The sequence below is a fragment of the Nicotiana attenuata genome, unplaced genomic scaffold (assembly GCF_001879085.1).
Source record: "Nicotiana attenuata strain UT unplaced genomic scaffold, NIATTr2, whole genome shotgun sequence".
Classification (NCBI taxonomy): Eukaryota; Viridiplantae; Streptophyta; class Magnoliopsida; order Solanales; family Solanaceae; genus Nicotiana; species Nicotiana attenuata.
Genome location: NW_017671812.1, coordinates 71061 through 88825, shown reverse-complemented (window position 1 = coordinate 88825; position 17765 = coordinate 71061).

Sequence of the window (17765 nt, the reverse complement as noted above, 5' to 3'; positions counted from 1 at the left end):
TCTTGGGATATTCTTCACATAGCAAAGCATATAAAGTATTTAAAAGAACTCTGTGTGTAAAAGAAAGTGTGCATGTTGTATTTGATGAAACTAACATTCTTTCTGAGAGACAGGAACATGAAGATGAAGCCATTGGCTTGGTAAGAGAATTGACTGAAGCAGCATCAAAAGAAGGAACAGGTGATGGAACAGGTTCTTCCAGTCTGGGCAACCTGACAGGGGGAACTAATCAGGGAGAAAATGAAACAAACTCTTTATAAGAACCTGGTCATGAACCTGTTCCTCATCAACAGAACACAGGAGAATCATCTAGTAGAAACCAGTTGTTGGTGAAATCTCACAAGTATCAAAGTTCTCATCCCATTGAGAACATCATTAATGATCCAACATCTGGAGTCAAAACTAGATCACAATTAAAGAATCTGTGTGCATTTGATGCTTTTCTATCTCTTATTGAACCTAAAAATATTGTTGAGGCTTTGCAGGATGCAGGCTGGGTAAATGCTATGCAGGAGGAACTCAATCAATTTGAAAGAAGTCAAGTCTGGCATCTAGTTCCTAGACCCAAGGACATGTCAGTCATTAGCACCAAATGGGTCACTTGATGAAGATGGAACTGTTACAAGAAACAAGGCAAGGCTGGTGGTTCAGGGCTACAGCCAAGAGGAAGGCATTGACTATGATGAGACCTTTGCTCCAGTTGCAAGACTAGAGGCAATCAGACTTCTCATTGCCTTTGCAGCACATATGGAATTCACTCTCCATCAGTTGGATGTCAAAAGTGCCTTCCTAAATGGCTACCTCAAGGAGGAAGTGTTTGTGAAACAACCTCCAGGATTTGAAAGCAAGGAATGTCCTGAGCATGTGTACAAGCTGGACAAAGCTCTATATGGGCTCAAACAGGCCCCAAGAGCTTGGTATGAACGACTATCAAAATTCCTACTGGAGCATGGGTACAAAAGAGGTAAAATTGACAGCACTTTGTTCCTAAGGGAAAAAGGTAAAGACCTCCTTGTTGTACAAATATATGTTGATGACATAATATTTGGGGCCACTACTGATAGGTTGAGTAAGGACTTTGCAAAATTAATGAGAAGTGAGTTTGAAATGAGTATGATGGGTGAACTAAATTTCTTCCTAGGCTTGCAGATCAAACAAAGTCAAAATGGGACCATGATCCATCAGCAGAAGTATACAAAAGAACTAATCAAAAAGTTTAAAATGGTGGACTCCAAAGAAATAGATACACCTATTGCAACTGCCACTAAATTAGATGTTGATGAACCTGGTTCATCAGTTGATCAAAAGTTGTATAGGGGTATGATTGGTTCACTTTTGTATCTTACTGCCAGCAGACCTGACATTGTTTTCAGTGTAGGACTTTGTGCTCATTTCAGGCAAATCCAAAGGAGTTACATTTGACTGCTGTCAAGAGGATACTGAGATATCTGAAAGGCACCACAGATTTGTGTCTTTGTTATCCCAAAGGTAGTAACTTTGATCTGGTAGGATATGCTGATGCTGATTCTACAGGGTTCTTAGTGGACAGGAAGAGTACTTCAGGTATGGCACATTTCCTGGGGTCATGTCTAGTGTCATGGGCTACCAAAAAGCAAAATTCAGTAGCCCTGTCTACTGCTGAAGCTGAATATGTTGTTGTTGCCTCTTGTTGTGCTCAATTGCTATGGATCAAACAACAGCTGGTAGACTTTGGAATTGAAGTGGGGTGTATTCCAATATTTTGTGATAACACTAGTGCTATAAGTATGACAAATAACCCTGTTCATCATAAAAGGACCAAGCACATAGATGTTAGACACCACTTCTTAAGAGATAACTATGAGAAAGGGTTAATCTCCATAGAATTTTGTGCTACTGATAAACAAATAGCTGACATCTTCACTAAAGCACTAAGTAGAGAAAACTTTGAAAGGAACAGGTTGGAATTAGGGATGATTAAGATCACCTAAAAGGTCCAGTTCAGAATGCACAATGAAAAAAATGAAAATGAAAAAAAATTGAAAAAAAAATATTGGTTAGGAGTTCTTAATTCAATGTAAATATCTAGACTAATTCTTACTCAGTCTCATACTTTAATTAGTATACTCCTGTGACATGTGTTTATATGAATCTTTAATCTCTTACAAAGTTTTTCTATTCTGACATTTAAGGCATCATCAAGAGAAGTTTTACTTGAAGAACTTGGTTCATCAGTATATGCTCATGAGAAAGTTCAGGTATGTTTCTATACTTTGCACAATTAGAAAGATAAAATTACCAATCATGAGCAGAAGTCCTAATTACACCAAAATTTCAGAAATTCTATCCGTTGAGCATTGAACCAGTTTCATTATCCTAGGAGTCTAACTAAAACGGGATTGTTTCCTAAAAACTAGCGTCACTCATTAATCTCTAAAGTGACCGAAATTCTAATTTGATTAGACTCCTAATTGACCATTGAAAAGGCTATCGTTACAGGCTTAATCATGATCCCTCTTTAAATACACTCCACACCTTCTCTCATCACTCATAACCGTCATTCACTTCTCCAATACTTCTGATAATCCCCTTTTCTTCTCCAAAAATTCCCAAAAGATTTCCAGAAATACTCCGCCATGACTAATCCTCAAGACAATCCTGGAACTCCCCCACCTGTTTCCCCTAATACCTCATCATCAACACCTCCGGTTGAAACCCCAAAACCCAGATTTCGCCGGCAAAAGATGATAGCCAGAAAAAGTGTAGCATCCGGCTCTCTCAGAAAAGCCTTGAACGAGAAATTAAAGGCCAGTCAAAGGAAAGAGGTTTCAGCTGAAGAATCTGACTCAAGCTCTGAGTCTGAAAAGTTCATCTCTGCTAGTGAAGAAGAAGAATCTGGGTCTTCTGATAATGACAAGAGTCAAGAAACCCCAGGTGAGGTAAACACCTGTTTTGTATTTTCTGATGTAGCAGAGAAGGAAGATAGTAGGTTTGTGTTGGTGGGTTCTGTGAAAAATGTTGAAGGGGCTGAGTCTAGTAGGAGGAGAAAGAAAAAGAAAGGGGAGGTTCTTGCTATATGTGGTGGTGGAGAAGAAGGTGGCTTAAAGTCAGGGGGAAGCGGATCAGGAGAGGCTGCTGAGGGACTTGTTCAAATGAGTAAGCAACAAGAAGAACATGGTTCTTCTGTGGAGGAGACTTTAGCAGATATGCTAAAGAAAGTAGGGGCCAGTTATGACCCAAAGAAGCGCAAGGCGTCTTCACAAAGGACCCCAGTTGCTTCTAAACCCTCAAAGAAAAGCAAAGTAACATCTCCCAAGACTGCTGCTACTTCTGTACCTAGGGGAAGAGCTACAAGGAGCAAAGTAAGGCAAAGTGAAGCAGAACTACAGGAAGCATTAGAGAAGAGTAAGAAAAAGAAGAAGGAAAAGGGAAAAGAAAAGGTAGTGGAAAGTTCTGAGGCTGCTGAAGAAGAGGAGGAGGAGATGGAACTGGTCCATCAAGAGAGAGGTACAACTGTGGAGGTTCCCACTGACAAACCAAAAAGAACCAAGACTCCTGCAAAGAAGTCTTCAAAATCTGTACCTGCTGAACCTTCTTTGGCTAGAAGAACTAGGTCTGCAGTGAAGGGAAAACAAGTGAAAATTACTGAAGAAGAAGATGAAGAGTGGAGTGGAGAAGAAGAAGAGGAGGAGTCTGAACAGGAGCAAGATCGTTTTGTTATTTTTAGCAGGAGGAAGATATTGAAGGGGAGGTTGCTGAAAGACCCGGAGGAGCCAGGTATGCTTAGGTTGTTGGATGTTTTAGCTGCACAGGGTTGGAAGGACATGGTCCTTCAGATGGATGGAAGACTAGCCAGAAGAGAGCTGATTGAATTCATGGCAAATGGCTCTGTGAAAAATGGGCTAGTGACCAGTGTGGTGAAAGGTGTGAAGGTGAAGTTTGATGCACCTGAATTGGGCAGGATTCTAGACATTCCAAGTGAGGGCTATGATGATTACACCAGGCAAAGGTGGCCTTGTCTAGATAATCTGCCACAGCACTCCAAATCACCAGGAACTTCTGTGATACAAAGGATGCTGAAGAGGTGCCTGAGGCAAGATTTGTTCAAAAGAGTGCAATGAAGCCAGAGCATAAAGTGCTCTTTGAGTTTGTGAACAAGTGTCTGCTGCCTAGACAGGAGAGGAGGCACACTGCAAATTACATGGACCTGGTTCTCATGGAGTGTCTTATGAGGGGTAAGCAGATTAATTGGCCTGCTTTCATAGTCAAACTGCTGGACAGAGTCATCAATGGTTCAAAGGCTCATGCTACTCCTTATGGATTCATTCTGACAACTGTACTGGACAGGCTGAACGTTCCTTTGAAGAAATGGGAAATGGCCTCAAGTAAGGAGCACTTTGGAATCAAGACTCTCCAGGCCTGTGACTATCTGCTAAGTGTAGCCCCTGCTGAACCTGTTTCATCAGTAAAGACTCCAGTGAATAGCAAGGTTAGGGCTTTGGTTCAAGAATGTGAGACCAAAGATGCTGAGATTGCTAGGCTTCAGGCTCGTGTGGCTGAGTTGGAAGAAGAGAGGAATGGGCTGAAAGCAGAACTAGCAAAAGAAAAGGAAAAGAGTGAAGGGATGCTACAAACAATGCTCAACCTACTCCAATCCCAACCCTCTAGTTCTTCAAAGCCTTATCCCTCTTTGTCCTAGTTCTGAACCAGTTCAATTACCCCCCAGTGACCCAGATTAGGGATGTTTCTTGTTTTTTCTCATGGTTGGTTGTTTTTGTTCTTTCTTTTTGTGGACTATCTTGTAGAAGCACTGCCTTATCAATGACAATTTGCATTTCTCTTGTTTTATGATGATTCTGCTATCAATAGTTATTTTTGTCAAGTTGATTTTTGATTAACTAAAGCATGCTTTCACTTGCAGTTGCCCCAGTGGCCATGAGTAATGATTAATATTCTGGGATTCACATGTTTATGCAACTTTTCGATGATGACAAAAGGGGGAAGATATTGTGTATTATGCTTAAAAACTATTTTTCTGAATAGTGATGTTTATGACCTAATTAAATCTGGCCCTTAATGATAAGTTAAAGTTTTCAAGTGATGATATTTTAGTTGAGTTCCACAGTTTCTCTGATCAGTAAAAGCATAGAGTTTGTCATCATCAAAAAGGGGGAATTTGTTGGCCCAAGATCAGTTGAAGTTTTGAAGAATGACAAATGAACTCAGTGAAGGACCAGGTCCATCTTAGGAGACACAGTTGTTATGGCCCATGCACGTGAAGAAGATAAGTCCTTGGGGATCAAGCAGCAATATCTTCTGAATATCTTTTGAAAAGATTGCATATGGGATAAGGAGAAGATGTCTCCTTATGAGAAGAGAACACATCCGGATAAGGGTTGGTTTTTGGATTGGTCTAGGATTAAAACTCAATGGAGGATCAGAAATTGAGTCACAATCCAACTCTAATTACTAATCTAATAAATAACTGAGTTGTTCTCTTTTATAGGTATGCACATACGCTGAAGTTAAGCAAAATTGAGAGTAAAAGAGCAAGGCTATTTTGCAAGCAATTTATGTGAGATTGAGTGTGCACGCCTGCAGCTACTTGAACAAGATAGAAGAACCAGTTCCATTGTGTTTATTCTTATTCTAGTTAAATTGTAGTAGGTGATTTAAAACTTGTACCTTTCCAGCTTTCATAGAAGCAATTGTATTAGGTACTTTGAGTATTCAAGTTAGAGTTAACTTGAAAGTGTCGCAATAGTTGAGGCTGTGTGCCACACAGGGATTAGAGTTAATCCTTAGGTTTACAAGAGTTTTGTAAATGCTGTTTTTGGCTCATTGAGTTTAGTGGATGTTTGGGAAAATCCTACTGAGTAGTAGGTCGTGGTTTTTTCACCTTTTGAGCCAGGTGTTTTCCACGTAAAAATTCTTGTGTTCTTTTATTTTCTGTATTTTAATTTCGCAAACAGTAGTAGTTAGAACACCTAGAAGAACCAGGTTCTTCTAGATCGAAAATTGGGTACCACACAAATCACCCTCCCCCCCCTCTTGTGTGGTATTGACGTTTGGAACATCAGTTGGTATCAGAGCGGGTTATCCATGAAGAGGCTAACACCTTAGGAAAAGATCAACATGAGTGCACCACCTAGGAACTGGGAAGGGCAATCTACTGCCAGGCCTCCACTATTCAATGGACAGTATTACTCATGGTGGAAGAATAGGATGAAGGATCACATCATAGGAGAAGACTATGAACTCTGGGACATAGTCACCGATGGTCCTTTGGCAACTACAATGAAAAATGAGGAAGGAGTGGAAGTGCCAAAGACAAGGGCTCATTGTACTGCTGAAGATTTGAAAAAATGGGAGAAAAATGCTAAGGCCAAGAAATGGCTTGTGTGTGGACTGGGTCCAGATGAATAAAGCAGGATCCAAAGTTGTACTACTACAAAAGAGATATGGGACACTTTGCAAGTGGCTCATGAAGGAACACCTCAAGTGAAGAGATCCAAAGGAACATTGCTATATTGTCAATATGAGAATTTCACTATGAAAGATGGAGAAACCATTCAAGAGATGTACACAAGGTTCACTACACTGACAAATGAACTTAAGTCTCTTGGAAGAGTTATTCTTGAAGAAGACAAGGTTGAGAAGATCTTGACAAGAGTTCTTCCAGTTGCTTGGGAAAGCAAAATCACTACCATTCAGGAGTCCAAGAATATGGCCACTCTCAGGCTGGATGAACTGATTGGGAATCTTATTGCTTATGAACTGAGAAGGCAAACCCGGAAGATGGATACACCCAAGAAGGAGAGAAGTTTGGCTCTCAAAATTACAGAAGGTTCAGACCTAGAAGATGATGAGATGGCTATGATCACTAAAGATTTCAAAAAGTACCTAATGAGAGGAAAGGGTTCATCAAGAGGTACAAACTTCAACAAGACAAGAGCTCCTGAGAAACAGACAAACGATGGCTGCTATAAGTGTGGTAAGACTGACCATATGATCAAGAATTGCCCTCAATGGGAGATTGAGTGGAAGAAAGCAAGGGCTGAACGAAGAAACAGGAAGAAGGAACAGGTTCAACCCAAGAGAAACAAAGGTTCAACCAAGGCTATGGTTGCTGCTTGGGGGTGAAACCTCTGATGAAGACTCAGAAGATGAAGCTGAAGAAGAGCAAGCTCTTATGGCCATTGGAGAATCAGATGATGAGCAGGAGGCTCAGTGAAAGAGAGTAGCCAAATATGGTACATGGATAGTGGCTGCTCAAAACACATGACTGGGAATAAGGACCAGTTCCTTTCACTTGAGAACCTGAAAGGAGGTAATGTCTCCTTTGGAAATGGAAAGAAAGGTGAGATCATTGGGGTTGGAAAGGTAGGTAAGATAGACTCTCATTCCATTGAGAATGTCTACTTGATAGATGGCTTGAAATATAGCCTAATGAGTGTGTCACAACTGTGTGACAGAGGTAATCTTGTAGCCTTCACCTCTACCAAATGTTTTGTGATTAACCATACCACTGACAAGATTGTTTTGCAGGGAAGAAGAGTTAACAATATTTACATTGTAGATTTGTCAACTCTTTTAGAAAATGAACTCACTTGTCTAAGTGTGCTAGTTAATGATCCTCTCCTGTGGCACAAAATACTTGGCCATGCCAGTCTAAATCAGCTAAACAAATTAGTCTCCAAGGACTTGGTAATAGGGTTACCTAATATCAGGTTCAAGGAAGACAAAGTTTGTGAGGCATATGCAAGGGGGAAGCAGGTAAGGTCATCCTTCAAATCCAAGAAAATGGTAAGTACGTCCAAGACATTGGAACTGGTTCATATGGATCGTTGTGGTCTAACGAGAACCTTGAGAAGAGGTGGAAAGAAATATGTGATGGTGCTTGTTGATGATTATTCTAGATTTACCTGGGTACTATTTCTAACATCCAAAGATGAGGCATTTGAAATGTTTACTGCCTTTGTTAGAAAAACTCACAAAAAATTAGGAAATCAACTTGCATCCATTAGGTCTGATCATGGAACTGAATTTGAAAATGTAAAATTTGCTGAATATTGTGATGAAATGGTATAGATCACAACTTCTCTGCCCCTAGAACTCCTCAGCAAAATGGTGTAGTTTAAATAAAGAACAGGACCCTTGAGGATATGGCAAGGACCATGCTTCTCTCTAGCAAATTACCCCACAGCTTCTGGGCAGAGGCTGTAAACACTGCATGTTACATAATCAATAGATGCATGACTAGACCTCTTGTTGAGAAAACTCTCTATGAATTACTTAAAGGGAGAAAACCAAACATATCCCACCTTAGGGCATTTGGTTGCAAGTGCTATATGCACAATAATGGAAAAGACTCCCTAGGTAAGTTTGATCCCAGAAGTGATGAGGGAGTATTCTTGGGATATTCTTCACATAGCAAAGCATATAAAGTATTTAATAAAAGAACTTTGTGTGTAGAAGAAAGTGTGCATGTTGTATTTGATGAAACTAACATTCTTTCTGAGAGACAGGAACATGAAGATGAAGCCATTGGCTTGGTAAGAGAATTGACTGAAGCAGTATCAAAAGAAAGAACAGGTGATGGAACAGGTTCTTCCAGTCTGGGCAACCTGACAGGGGGAACTAATCAGGGAGAAAATGAAACAAACACTTTACAAGAACCTGTTCATGAACCTGTTCCTCATTAACAGAACACTGGAGAATCATCTAGTAGAAACCAGTTGTTGGTGAAATCTCACAAGTATCAAAGTTCTCATCCCATTGAGAACATCATTAATGATCCAACATCTGGAGTCAAAACTAGATCACAATTAAAGAATCTGTTTGCATTTGATGCTTTTCTATCTCTTATTGAACCTAAAAATGTTTTTGAGGCTTTGCAGGATGCAGACTGGGTCAATTCTATGCAGGAGGAACTCAATCAATTTGAAAGAAGTCAAGTCTGGCATCTAGTTCCTAGACCCAAGGGTAGGTCAATCATTGGAACCAAATGGGTCTTCAGGAACAAACTTGATGAAGATGGAATTGTTACAAGAAACAAGGCAAGGCTGGTGGTTCAGGGCTACAGCCAAGAGGAAGGCATTGACTATGATGAGACCTTTGCTCCAGTTGCAAGACTAGAGGCAATCAGACTCCTCATTACCTTTGCAGCACATATGGAATTCACCCTCCATCAGATGGATGTCAAAAGCGCCTTCCTAAATGGCTACCTCAAGGAGGAAGTGTTTGTGAAACAACCTCCAGGATTTGAAAGCAAGGAATGTCTTGAGCATGTGTAAAAGCCTCTATATGGGCTCAAACAGGCCCCAAGAGCTTGGTATGAACGACTATCAAAATTCCTACTGGAGCATGGGTACAAAAGAGGTAAAATTGACAGCACTTTGTTCCTAAGGGAAAAAGGTAAAGACCTTCTTGTTGTACAAATATATGTTGATGACATAATATTTGGGGCCACTACTGATAGGTTGAGTAAGGACTTTGCAAAATTAATGGGAAGTGAGTTTGAAATGAGTATGATGGGTGAACTAAATTTCTTCCTAGGCTTGCAAATCAAACAAAGTCCAAATGGGACCATGATCCATCAGCAGAAGTATACAAAAGAACTAATCAAAAAGTTTAGAATGGAGGGCTCCAAAGAAATAGATACACCTCTTGCAATTGCTACTAAATTAGATGTTGATGAACCTGGTTCATCAGTTGATCAAAAGTTGTATAGGGGTATGATTGGTTAACTTTTGTATCTTACTGCTAGCAGACCTGACGTTGTTTTCAGTGTAGGACTTTGTGCTCGTTTCCAGGCAAATCCAAAGGAGTCACATTTGACTGCTGTCAAGAGGATACTGAGATATCTGAAAGGCACCAAAGATTTGTGCGTTTGGTATCCCAAAGGTAGTAATTTTGATCTGGTAGGATATGCTGATGCTGATTATGCAGGTTTCTTAGTGGACAGGAAAAGTACTTCAGGTATGGCACATTTCCTGGGGTCATGTCTAGTGTCATGGGCTACCAAAAAGCAAAATTCAGTAGCCATGTCTACTGCTGTGGCTGAATATGTTGATGCTGCCTCTTGTTGTGCTTAATTGCTATGGATCAAACAACAGCTGGTAGACTTTGGAATTGAAGTGGGGTGTATTCCAATATTTTGTGATAACACTAGTGCTATAAGTATGACAAAGAACCCATTTCATCATAAAAGGACCAAGCACATAGATGTTAGACACCACTTAATAAGAGATAACTATGAGAAAGGGTTAATCTCTATTGAATTTTGTGCTACTGATAAACAAATAGCTGACATCTTCACTAAAGCACTGAGTAGAGAAAACTTTGAAAGGAACAGGTTAGAATTAGGGATGATTAAGATCACCGAAAAGGTCCAGTTCAGAACGCACAATGAATAAAAAAAATTGAAAAATTAAAAATTAAAAAAAAATATTGGTTAGGAGTTCTTAATTCAATGTAAATATCTAGACTAATTATTACTCGGTCTCATACTTTAATTAGTATACTCCTGTGGCATGTGTTTATATGAATCTTTAATATCTTACAAAGTTTTTCTATTTTGACATTTGAGGCATGAAGAGAAGTTTTACTTGAAGAACTTGGTTCATCAGTATATGCTCATGAGAAAGTTCAGGTATGTTTCTATACTTTGCACAATTAGAAAGACAAAATTACCAATCATGAGCAGAAGTCCTAATTACACCAAACTTTCAGAAATTCTATCCGTTGAGCATTGAACCAGTTTCATTATCCTAGGAGTCTAACTAAAACGAGATTGTTTCCTAAAAACTAGCGTCACTCATTAATCTCTAAAGAGACCGGAACTCTAATTTGATTAGACTCCTAATTGACTACTGAAAAGGCTGTCATTACAGGCTTAATCATGATCCCTCTTTAAATACACTCCACACCTTCTCTCATCACTCATAACCGTCATTCACTTCTCCAATACTTCTGATAATCCCCTTTTCTTCTCCAAAAATTCCCAAAAGATTTCCAGAAATTCTCCGCCATGACTAATCCTCAAGACAATCCTGGAACTCCCCCACCTGTTTCCCCTAATACTTCATCATCAACACCTCCAGTTGAAACCCCAAAACCCAGATTTTGCCGGCAAAAGATGTTAGCCAGAAAAACTGTAGCATCCGGCTCTCTCAGAAAAATCTTGAACGAGAAATTAAAGGCCAGTCAAAGGAAAGAGGTTTCAGCTGAAGAATCTGACTCAAGCTCTGAGTCTGAAAAGTTCATCTCTGCTAGTGAAGGAGAAGAACCTGGGTCTTCTGATAATGACAAGAGTCAAGAAACCCCAGGTGAGGTAAACACCTGTTATGTATTTTCTGATGTAGTAGAGAAGGAAGAAAGTAGGTTTGTGTTGGTGGGTTCTGTGAAAAATGCTGAAAGGGCTGAGTCTAGTAGGAGGAGAAAGAAAAAGAAAGGGGAGGTTCTTGCTATTTGTGGTGGAGGAGAAGAAGGTGGCTTAAAGTCAGGGGGAAGCGGATCAGGAGAGGCTGCTGAGGGACTTGTTCAAATGAGTAAGCAACAAGAAGAACAAGGTTCTTCTGTGGAGGAGACTTTAGCAGATATGCTAAAGAAAGTAGGGGCCAGTTATGACCCAAAGAAGCGCAAGGCGTCTTCACAAAGGACCCCAGTTGCTTCTGAACCCTCAAAGAAAAGCAAAGTAACATCTCCCAAGACTGCTGCTACTTCTGTACCTAGAGGAAGAGCTACAAGGAGCAAAGTAAGGCAAAGCGAAGCAGAACTACAGGAAGCATTAGAGAAGAGTAAGAAAAAGAAGAAGGAAAAGGGAAAAGAAAAGGTAGTGGAAAGTTCTGAGGCTGCTGAAGAAGAGGAGGAGGAGATGGAACTGGTCCATCAAGAGAGAGGTACAACTGTGGAGGTTCCCACTGACAAACCAAAAAGAACCAAGACTCCTGCAAAGAAGTCTTCAAAATCTGTACCTGCTGAACCTTCTTTGGCTAGAAGAACTAGGTCTGCAGTGAAGGGAAAACAAGTGAAAATTACTGAAGAAGAAGATGAAGAGTGGAGTGGAGAAGAAGAAGAGGAGGAGTCTGAACAGGAGCAAGATCATTTTGTTATTTTTAGCAGGAGGAAGATATTGAAGGGGAGGTTGCTGAAAGACCTAGAGGAGCCAGGTATGCTTAGGTTGTTGGATGTTTTAGCTGCACAGGGTTGGAAGGACATGGTCCTTCAGATGGATGGAAGACTAGCCAGAAGAGAGCTGATTGAATTCATGGCAAATGGCTCTGTGAAAAATGGGCTAGTGACCAGTGTGGTGAAAGGTGTGAAGGTGAAGTTTGATGCACCTGAATTGGGCAGGATTCTAGATATTCCAAGTGAGGGCTATGATGATTACACCGGGCAAAGATGGCCTTGTCTAGATGATCTGCCCACAGCACTCCAAATCACCAGGAACTTCTGTGATACAAAGGATGCTGAAGAGGTGCCTGAAGCAAGATTTGTTCAAAAGAGTGAAATGAAGCCAGAACATAAAGTGATCTTTGAGTTTGTGAACAAGTGCCTGCTGCCTAGACAGGAGAGGAGGCACACTGCAAATTACATGGACCTGGTTCTCATGGAGTGTCTTGTGAGGGGTAAGCAGATTAATTGGCCTGCTTTCATAGTAAAACTGCTGGACAGAGTCATCAATGGTTCAAAGGCTCATGCTACTCCTTATGGATTCATTCTAACAACTGTACTGGACAGGCTGAACGTTCCTTTGAAGAAATGGGAAATGGCCTCCAGTAAGGAGCACTTTGGAATCAAGACTCTCCAGGCCTGTGACTATCTGCTAAGTGTAGCCCCTATTGAACCTGGTTCATCAGTGAAGACTCCAGTGAATAGCAAGGTTAGGGCTTTGGTTCAAGAATGTGGGACCAAAGATGCTGAGATTGCTAGGCTTCAGGCTCGTGTGGCTGAGTTGGAAGAAGAAAGGAATGGGCTGAAAGCAGAACTAGCAAAAGAGAAAGAAAAGAGTGAAGGGATGCTACAAACAATGCTCAACTTACTCCAATACCAACCCTCTAGTTCTTCAAAGCCTTAGCCCTCTTTGTCCTAGTTCTGAACCAGTTCAGTTAACCCCCAGTGACCCAGATTAGGGATTTTTCTTGTTTTTGCTCATGGTTGGTTGTTTTTGTTCTTTCTTTTTGTGGACTGTCTTGTAGAAGCACTGCCTTATCAATGACAATTTGCATTTCTCTTGTTTTATGATGATTCTGCTCTTAATAGTTATATTTGTCAAGTTGATTTTTGATTAACTAAAGCATGCTTTCACTTGCAGTTGCCCCAGTGGCCATGAGTAATGATTAATATTCTGGGATTCACATGTTTATGCAACTTTTCGATGATGCCAAAAGCAGGAAAATATTGTGTATTGTGCTTAAAAAACTATTTTTCTGAACAGTGATGTTTATGAACTAATTAAATCTGGCCCTTAATGATAAGTTAAAGTTTTCAAGTGATGATATTTTAGTTGAGTTCCACAGGTTCTCTGATCAGTACAAGCACAGAGTTTGTCATCATCAAAAAGAGGGAATTTGTTGGCCCAAGATCAGTTGAAGTTTTGAAGAATGACAAATAAACTCAGTGAAGGACCAGGTCCATCTTAGGAGACACAGTTGTTATGGCCCATGCACATGAGATGCACGTGAAGAAGATAAGTCCTTGGGGATCAAGCAGCAATATCTTCTAAATATCTTCTGACCTGATCGAAAAGATTGCATATGGGATAAGGAGAAGATGTCTCCTTATAAGAAGAGAACACATCCGGATAAGGGTTGGAGTTTGGATTGGTCTAGGACTCAAACTCAATAGAGGATCAGAAATTGAGTTACAATCCAACTCTAATTACTAATCTAATAAATAACTGAGTTGTTCTCTTTTACATGTATGCACATACGCTGAAGTTAAGCAAAATTGAGAGCAAAAGAGCAAGGCTATTTTGCAAGCAATTTATGTGAGATTGAGTGTGCACGCCTGCAGCTACTTGAACAAGATAGAAGAACCAGTTCNCTAGAGTCACTCATTAATCTCTAAAGAGACCGGAATTCTAATTTGATTAGACTCCTAATTGACTACTGAAAAGGCTACCGTTACAGGATTAATCATGATCCCTCTTTAAATACACTCCACACCTTCTCTTATCACTCACAACCATCATTCACTTCTCAAATACTTCTGATAAACCCTTTTCTTCTCCAAAAATTCCCAAAAGATTTCCAGAAATTCTCCGCCATGACTAATCCTCAAGACAATCCTGGAACTCCCCCACATGTTTCCCCTAATACTTCATCATCAACACCTCCAGTTGAAACCCCAAAACCCAGATTTTGCCGGCAAAAGATGTTAGCCAGAAACACTGTAGCATCCGGCTCTCTCAAAAAAATCTTGAACAAGAAATTAAAGGCCAGACAAAGGAAAGAGGTTTCAGCGGAAGAATCTAACTCAAGCTCTGAGTCTGAAAAGTTCATCTCTGCTAGTGAAGGAGAAAAACCTGGGTCTTCTGATAATGACAAGAGTCAAGAAACCCAGGTGAGGTAAACACCTGTTATGTATTTTCTGATGTAGTAGAGAAGGAAGATAGTAGGTTTGTGTTGGTGGGTTCTGTGAAAAATGCTGAAGGGGCTAAGTCTAGTAGGAGGAGAAAGAAAAAGAAAGGAGAGGTTCTTGCTATTTGTGGTGGAGGAGAAGAAGGTGGCTTAAAGTCAGGGGGAAGCAGATCAGGAGAGGCTGCTGAGGGACTTGTTCAAATGAGTAAGCAACAAGAAGAACAAGGTTCTTCTGTGGATGAGGCTTTAGCAGATATGCTAAAGAAAGTAGGGGCCAGTTATGACCCAAAGAAGCGCAAGGCGTCTTCACAAAGGACCCCAGTTGCTTCTGAACCCTCAAAGAAAAGCAAAGTAACATCTCCCAAGACTGCTGCTACTTCTGTACCTAGAGGAAGAGCTACAAGGAGCAAAGTAAGGCAAAGTGAAGCAGCACTGCAGGAAGCATTAGAGAAGAGTAAGAAAAAGAAGAAGGAAAAGGGAAAATAAAAGGTAGTGGAAAGTTCTAAGGCTGCTGAAGAAGAGGAGGAGGAGATGGAACTGGTCCATCTAGAGAGAGGTACAACTGTGGAGGTTCCCACTGACAAACCAAAGAGAACTAAGACTCCTGCAAAGAAGTCTTCAAAATTTGTACCTGCTGAACCTTCTTTGGCTAGAAGAACTAGGTTTGCAGTAAAGGTAAAACAAGTGAAAATTACTGAAGAAGAAGATGAAGAGTGGAGCGGAGAAGAAGAAGAGAGGGAGTCTGAACAAGAGCAAGATCGTTTTGTTATTTTTAGCAGAAGGAAGATATTGAAGGGTAGGCTGCTGAAAGACCTGGAGGAGCCAGGCATTCTTAGGTTGTTGGATGTTTTAGCTGCACAGGGTTGGAAGGACTTGGTCCTTCAGATGGATGGAAGAATACACAGAAGAGAGCTGATTGAATTCATGGCAAATGGCTCTGTGAAAAATGGGCTAGTTACCAGTGTAGTGAAAGGTGTGAAGTTTGATGCACCTGAATTGGGCAGGATTCTAGACATTCCAAGTGAGGGCTATGATGATTACACCAGGAAAAGGTGGCCTTGTCTAGATGATCTGCCCATAGCACTCCAAATCACCAGGAACTTCTGTGATACAAAGGATGCTGAAGAGGTTCCTGAAGCAAGATTTGTTCAAAAGAGTGAAATGAAGCCAGAACATAAAGTGATCTTTGAGTTTGTGAACAAGTGCCTGCTGCCTAGATAGGAGAGGAGGCACACTGCAAATTACATGGACCTGGTTCTCATGGAGTGTCTTGTGAGGGGTAAGCAGATTAATTGGCCTGCTTTCATAGTAAAACTGCTGGACAGAGTCATCCATGGTTCATAGGCTCATGCTACTCATTATGGATTCATTCTAACAACTGTACTGGACAGGCTGAACGTTCCTTTGAAGAATGGGAAATGGCCTCCGGTAAGGAGCACTTTGGAATCAAGACTCTCCAGGCCTGTGACTATCTGGTAAGTGTAGCCCCTATTGAACATGGTTCATCAGTGAAGACTCCAGTGAATAGCAAGGTTAGGGCTTTGGTTCAAGAATGTGGGACCAAAGATGCTGAGATTGCTAGGCTTCAGGCTCGTGTGGCTGAGTTGGAAGAAGAAAGGAATGGGCTGAAAGCAGAACTAGCAAAAGAGAAAGAAAAGAGTGAAGGGATGCTACAAACAATGCTCAACTTACTCCAATACCAACCCTCTAGTTCTTCAAAGCCTTAGCCCTCTTTGTCCTAGTTCTGAACCAGTTCAGTTAATCCCCAATGACCCAAATTAGGGATTTTTCTTGTTTTTGCTCATGGTTGGTTGTTTTTGTTCTTTCTTTTTGTGGACTGTCTTGTAGAAGCACTGCCTTATCAATGACAATTTGCATTTCTCTTGTTTTATGATGATTCTGCTCTTAATAGTTATATTTGTCAAGTTGATTTTTGATTAACTAAAGCATGCTTTCACTTGCAGTTGCCCCAGTGGCCATGAGTAATGATTAATAGTCGATGCTTTGAGTCGCAGGGCAAAGAGTTTGGGCACGTTAGCATATCTACCAGCAATAGAGAGGCTATTGGCAGTGGATATTCAGGCTTTGTCCAACCAGTTTGTTAGATTGGATGTTTCTGAGACGAGTCGAGTTTTTGGCTTGTGTGGTTTCACAGTCTTCTCTTTATGATTGTATCAGGGAGTGTCAGTATGATGACCCCAATCTACTTGTCCTTAAAGACACGGTTCAACACGGTGATTCTAAGAAGGCCACTATTGGGGATGATGGTGCGTTGAGGATGCGGGGAAGGCTACGTGTGCCCAATGTAGATGGTTTGTGTGAATTGATTCTCCAGGAGGCTCACAGTTCGCGGTACTCCATTCATCCAGGTGCCACGAAGATGTATCAGGACTTGAGGCAGCATTATTGGTGGAGGAGAATGAAGAAGGACATAGGAAAGTATGTATCTCGGTGCCTAAATTGCCAGCAGGTGAAGTATGAGCAGCGGCCAGGTGGATTGCTTCAGAAGCTAGAGATTCCGGAGTGGAAATGGGAGCTGATCACTATAAATTTCGTTGTTGGGCTTCCACGAACTCAGAGGAAGTTTGATGCAGTTTGGGTGATTGTGGATAGGTTGACCAAGTCAGCCCATTTTATTCCACTGATGATTACTTATTCTTCCGAGAAGCTGGCTCGAGCTTATATCCGCGAGATTGTCAAACTTCATGGCGTGCCGGTATCTATCATCTCTGACCGAGGTACGAAGTTTACATCGCGGTTCTGGAGAGTCGTACAAAATGAGTTGGGTACTCGGGTTGAGTTGAGCACCGCATTTAACCCTCAGACGGACGGGCAGTCCGAGCGCACTATTCAGATACTGGAGGATATGCTCCGTGCTTGTGTGATGGAGTTTGGGGGTTCTTGGGATTAGTTCTTCTCACTTGCAGAGTTTGCCTACAACAATAGTTATCAGTTGAGCATTCAGATGGCCCCGTATGAGGCTTTATATGGTAGACGATGTCGGTCTCTAGTGGGTTGGTTCGAGCCGGGCTAGGCTAGGCTATTGGGTACATACTTGGTTCAGGATGCTTTGGAGAAGGTTAAGGTGATTTAGGATCGACTTCATACAGCCCAGTCCAGACAGAAGAGTTATGCAGATCGAAAGGTTCGCGATATTGCATTCATGGTTGGGGAGCGGGTCCTGCTCCGGGTGTCACTCAT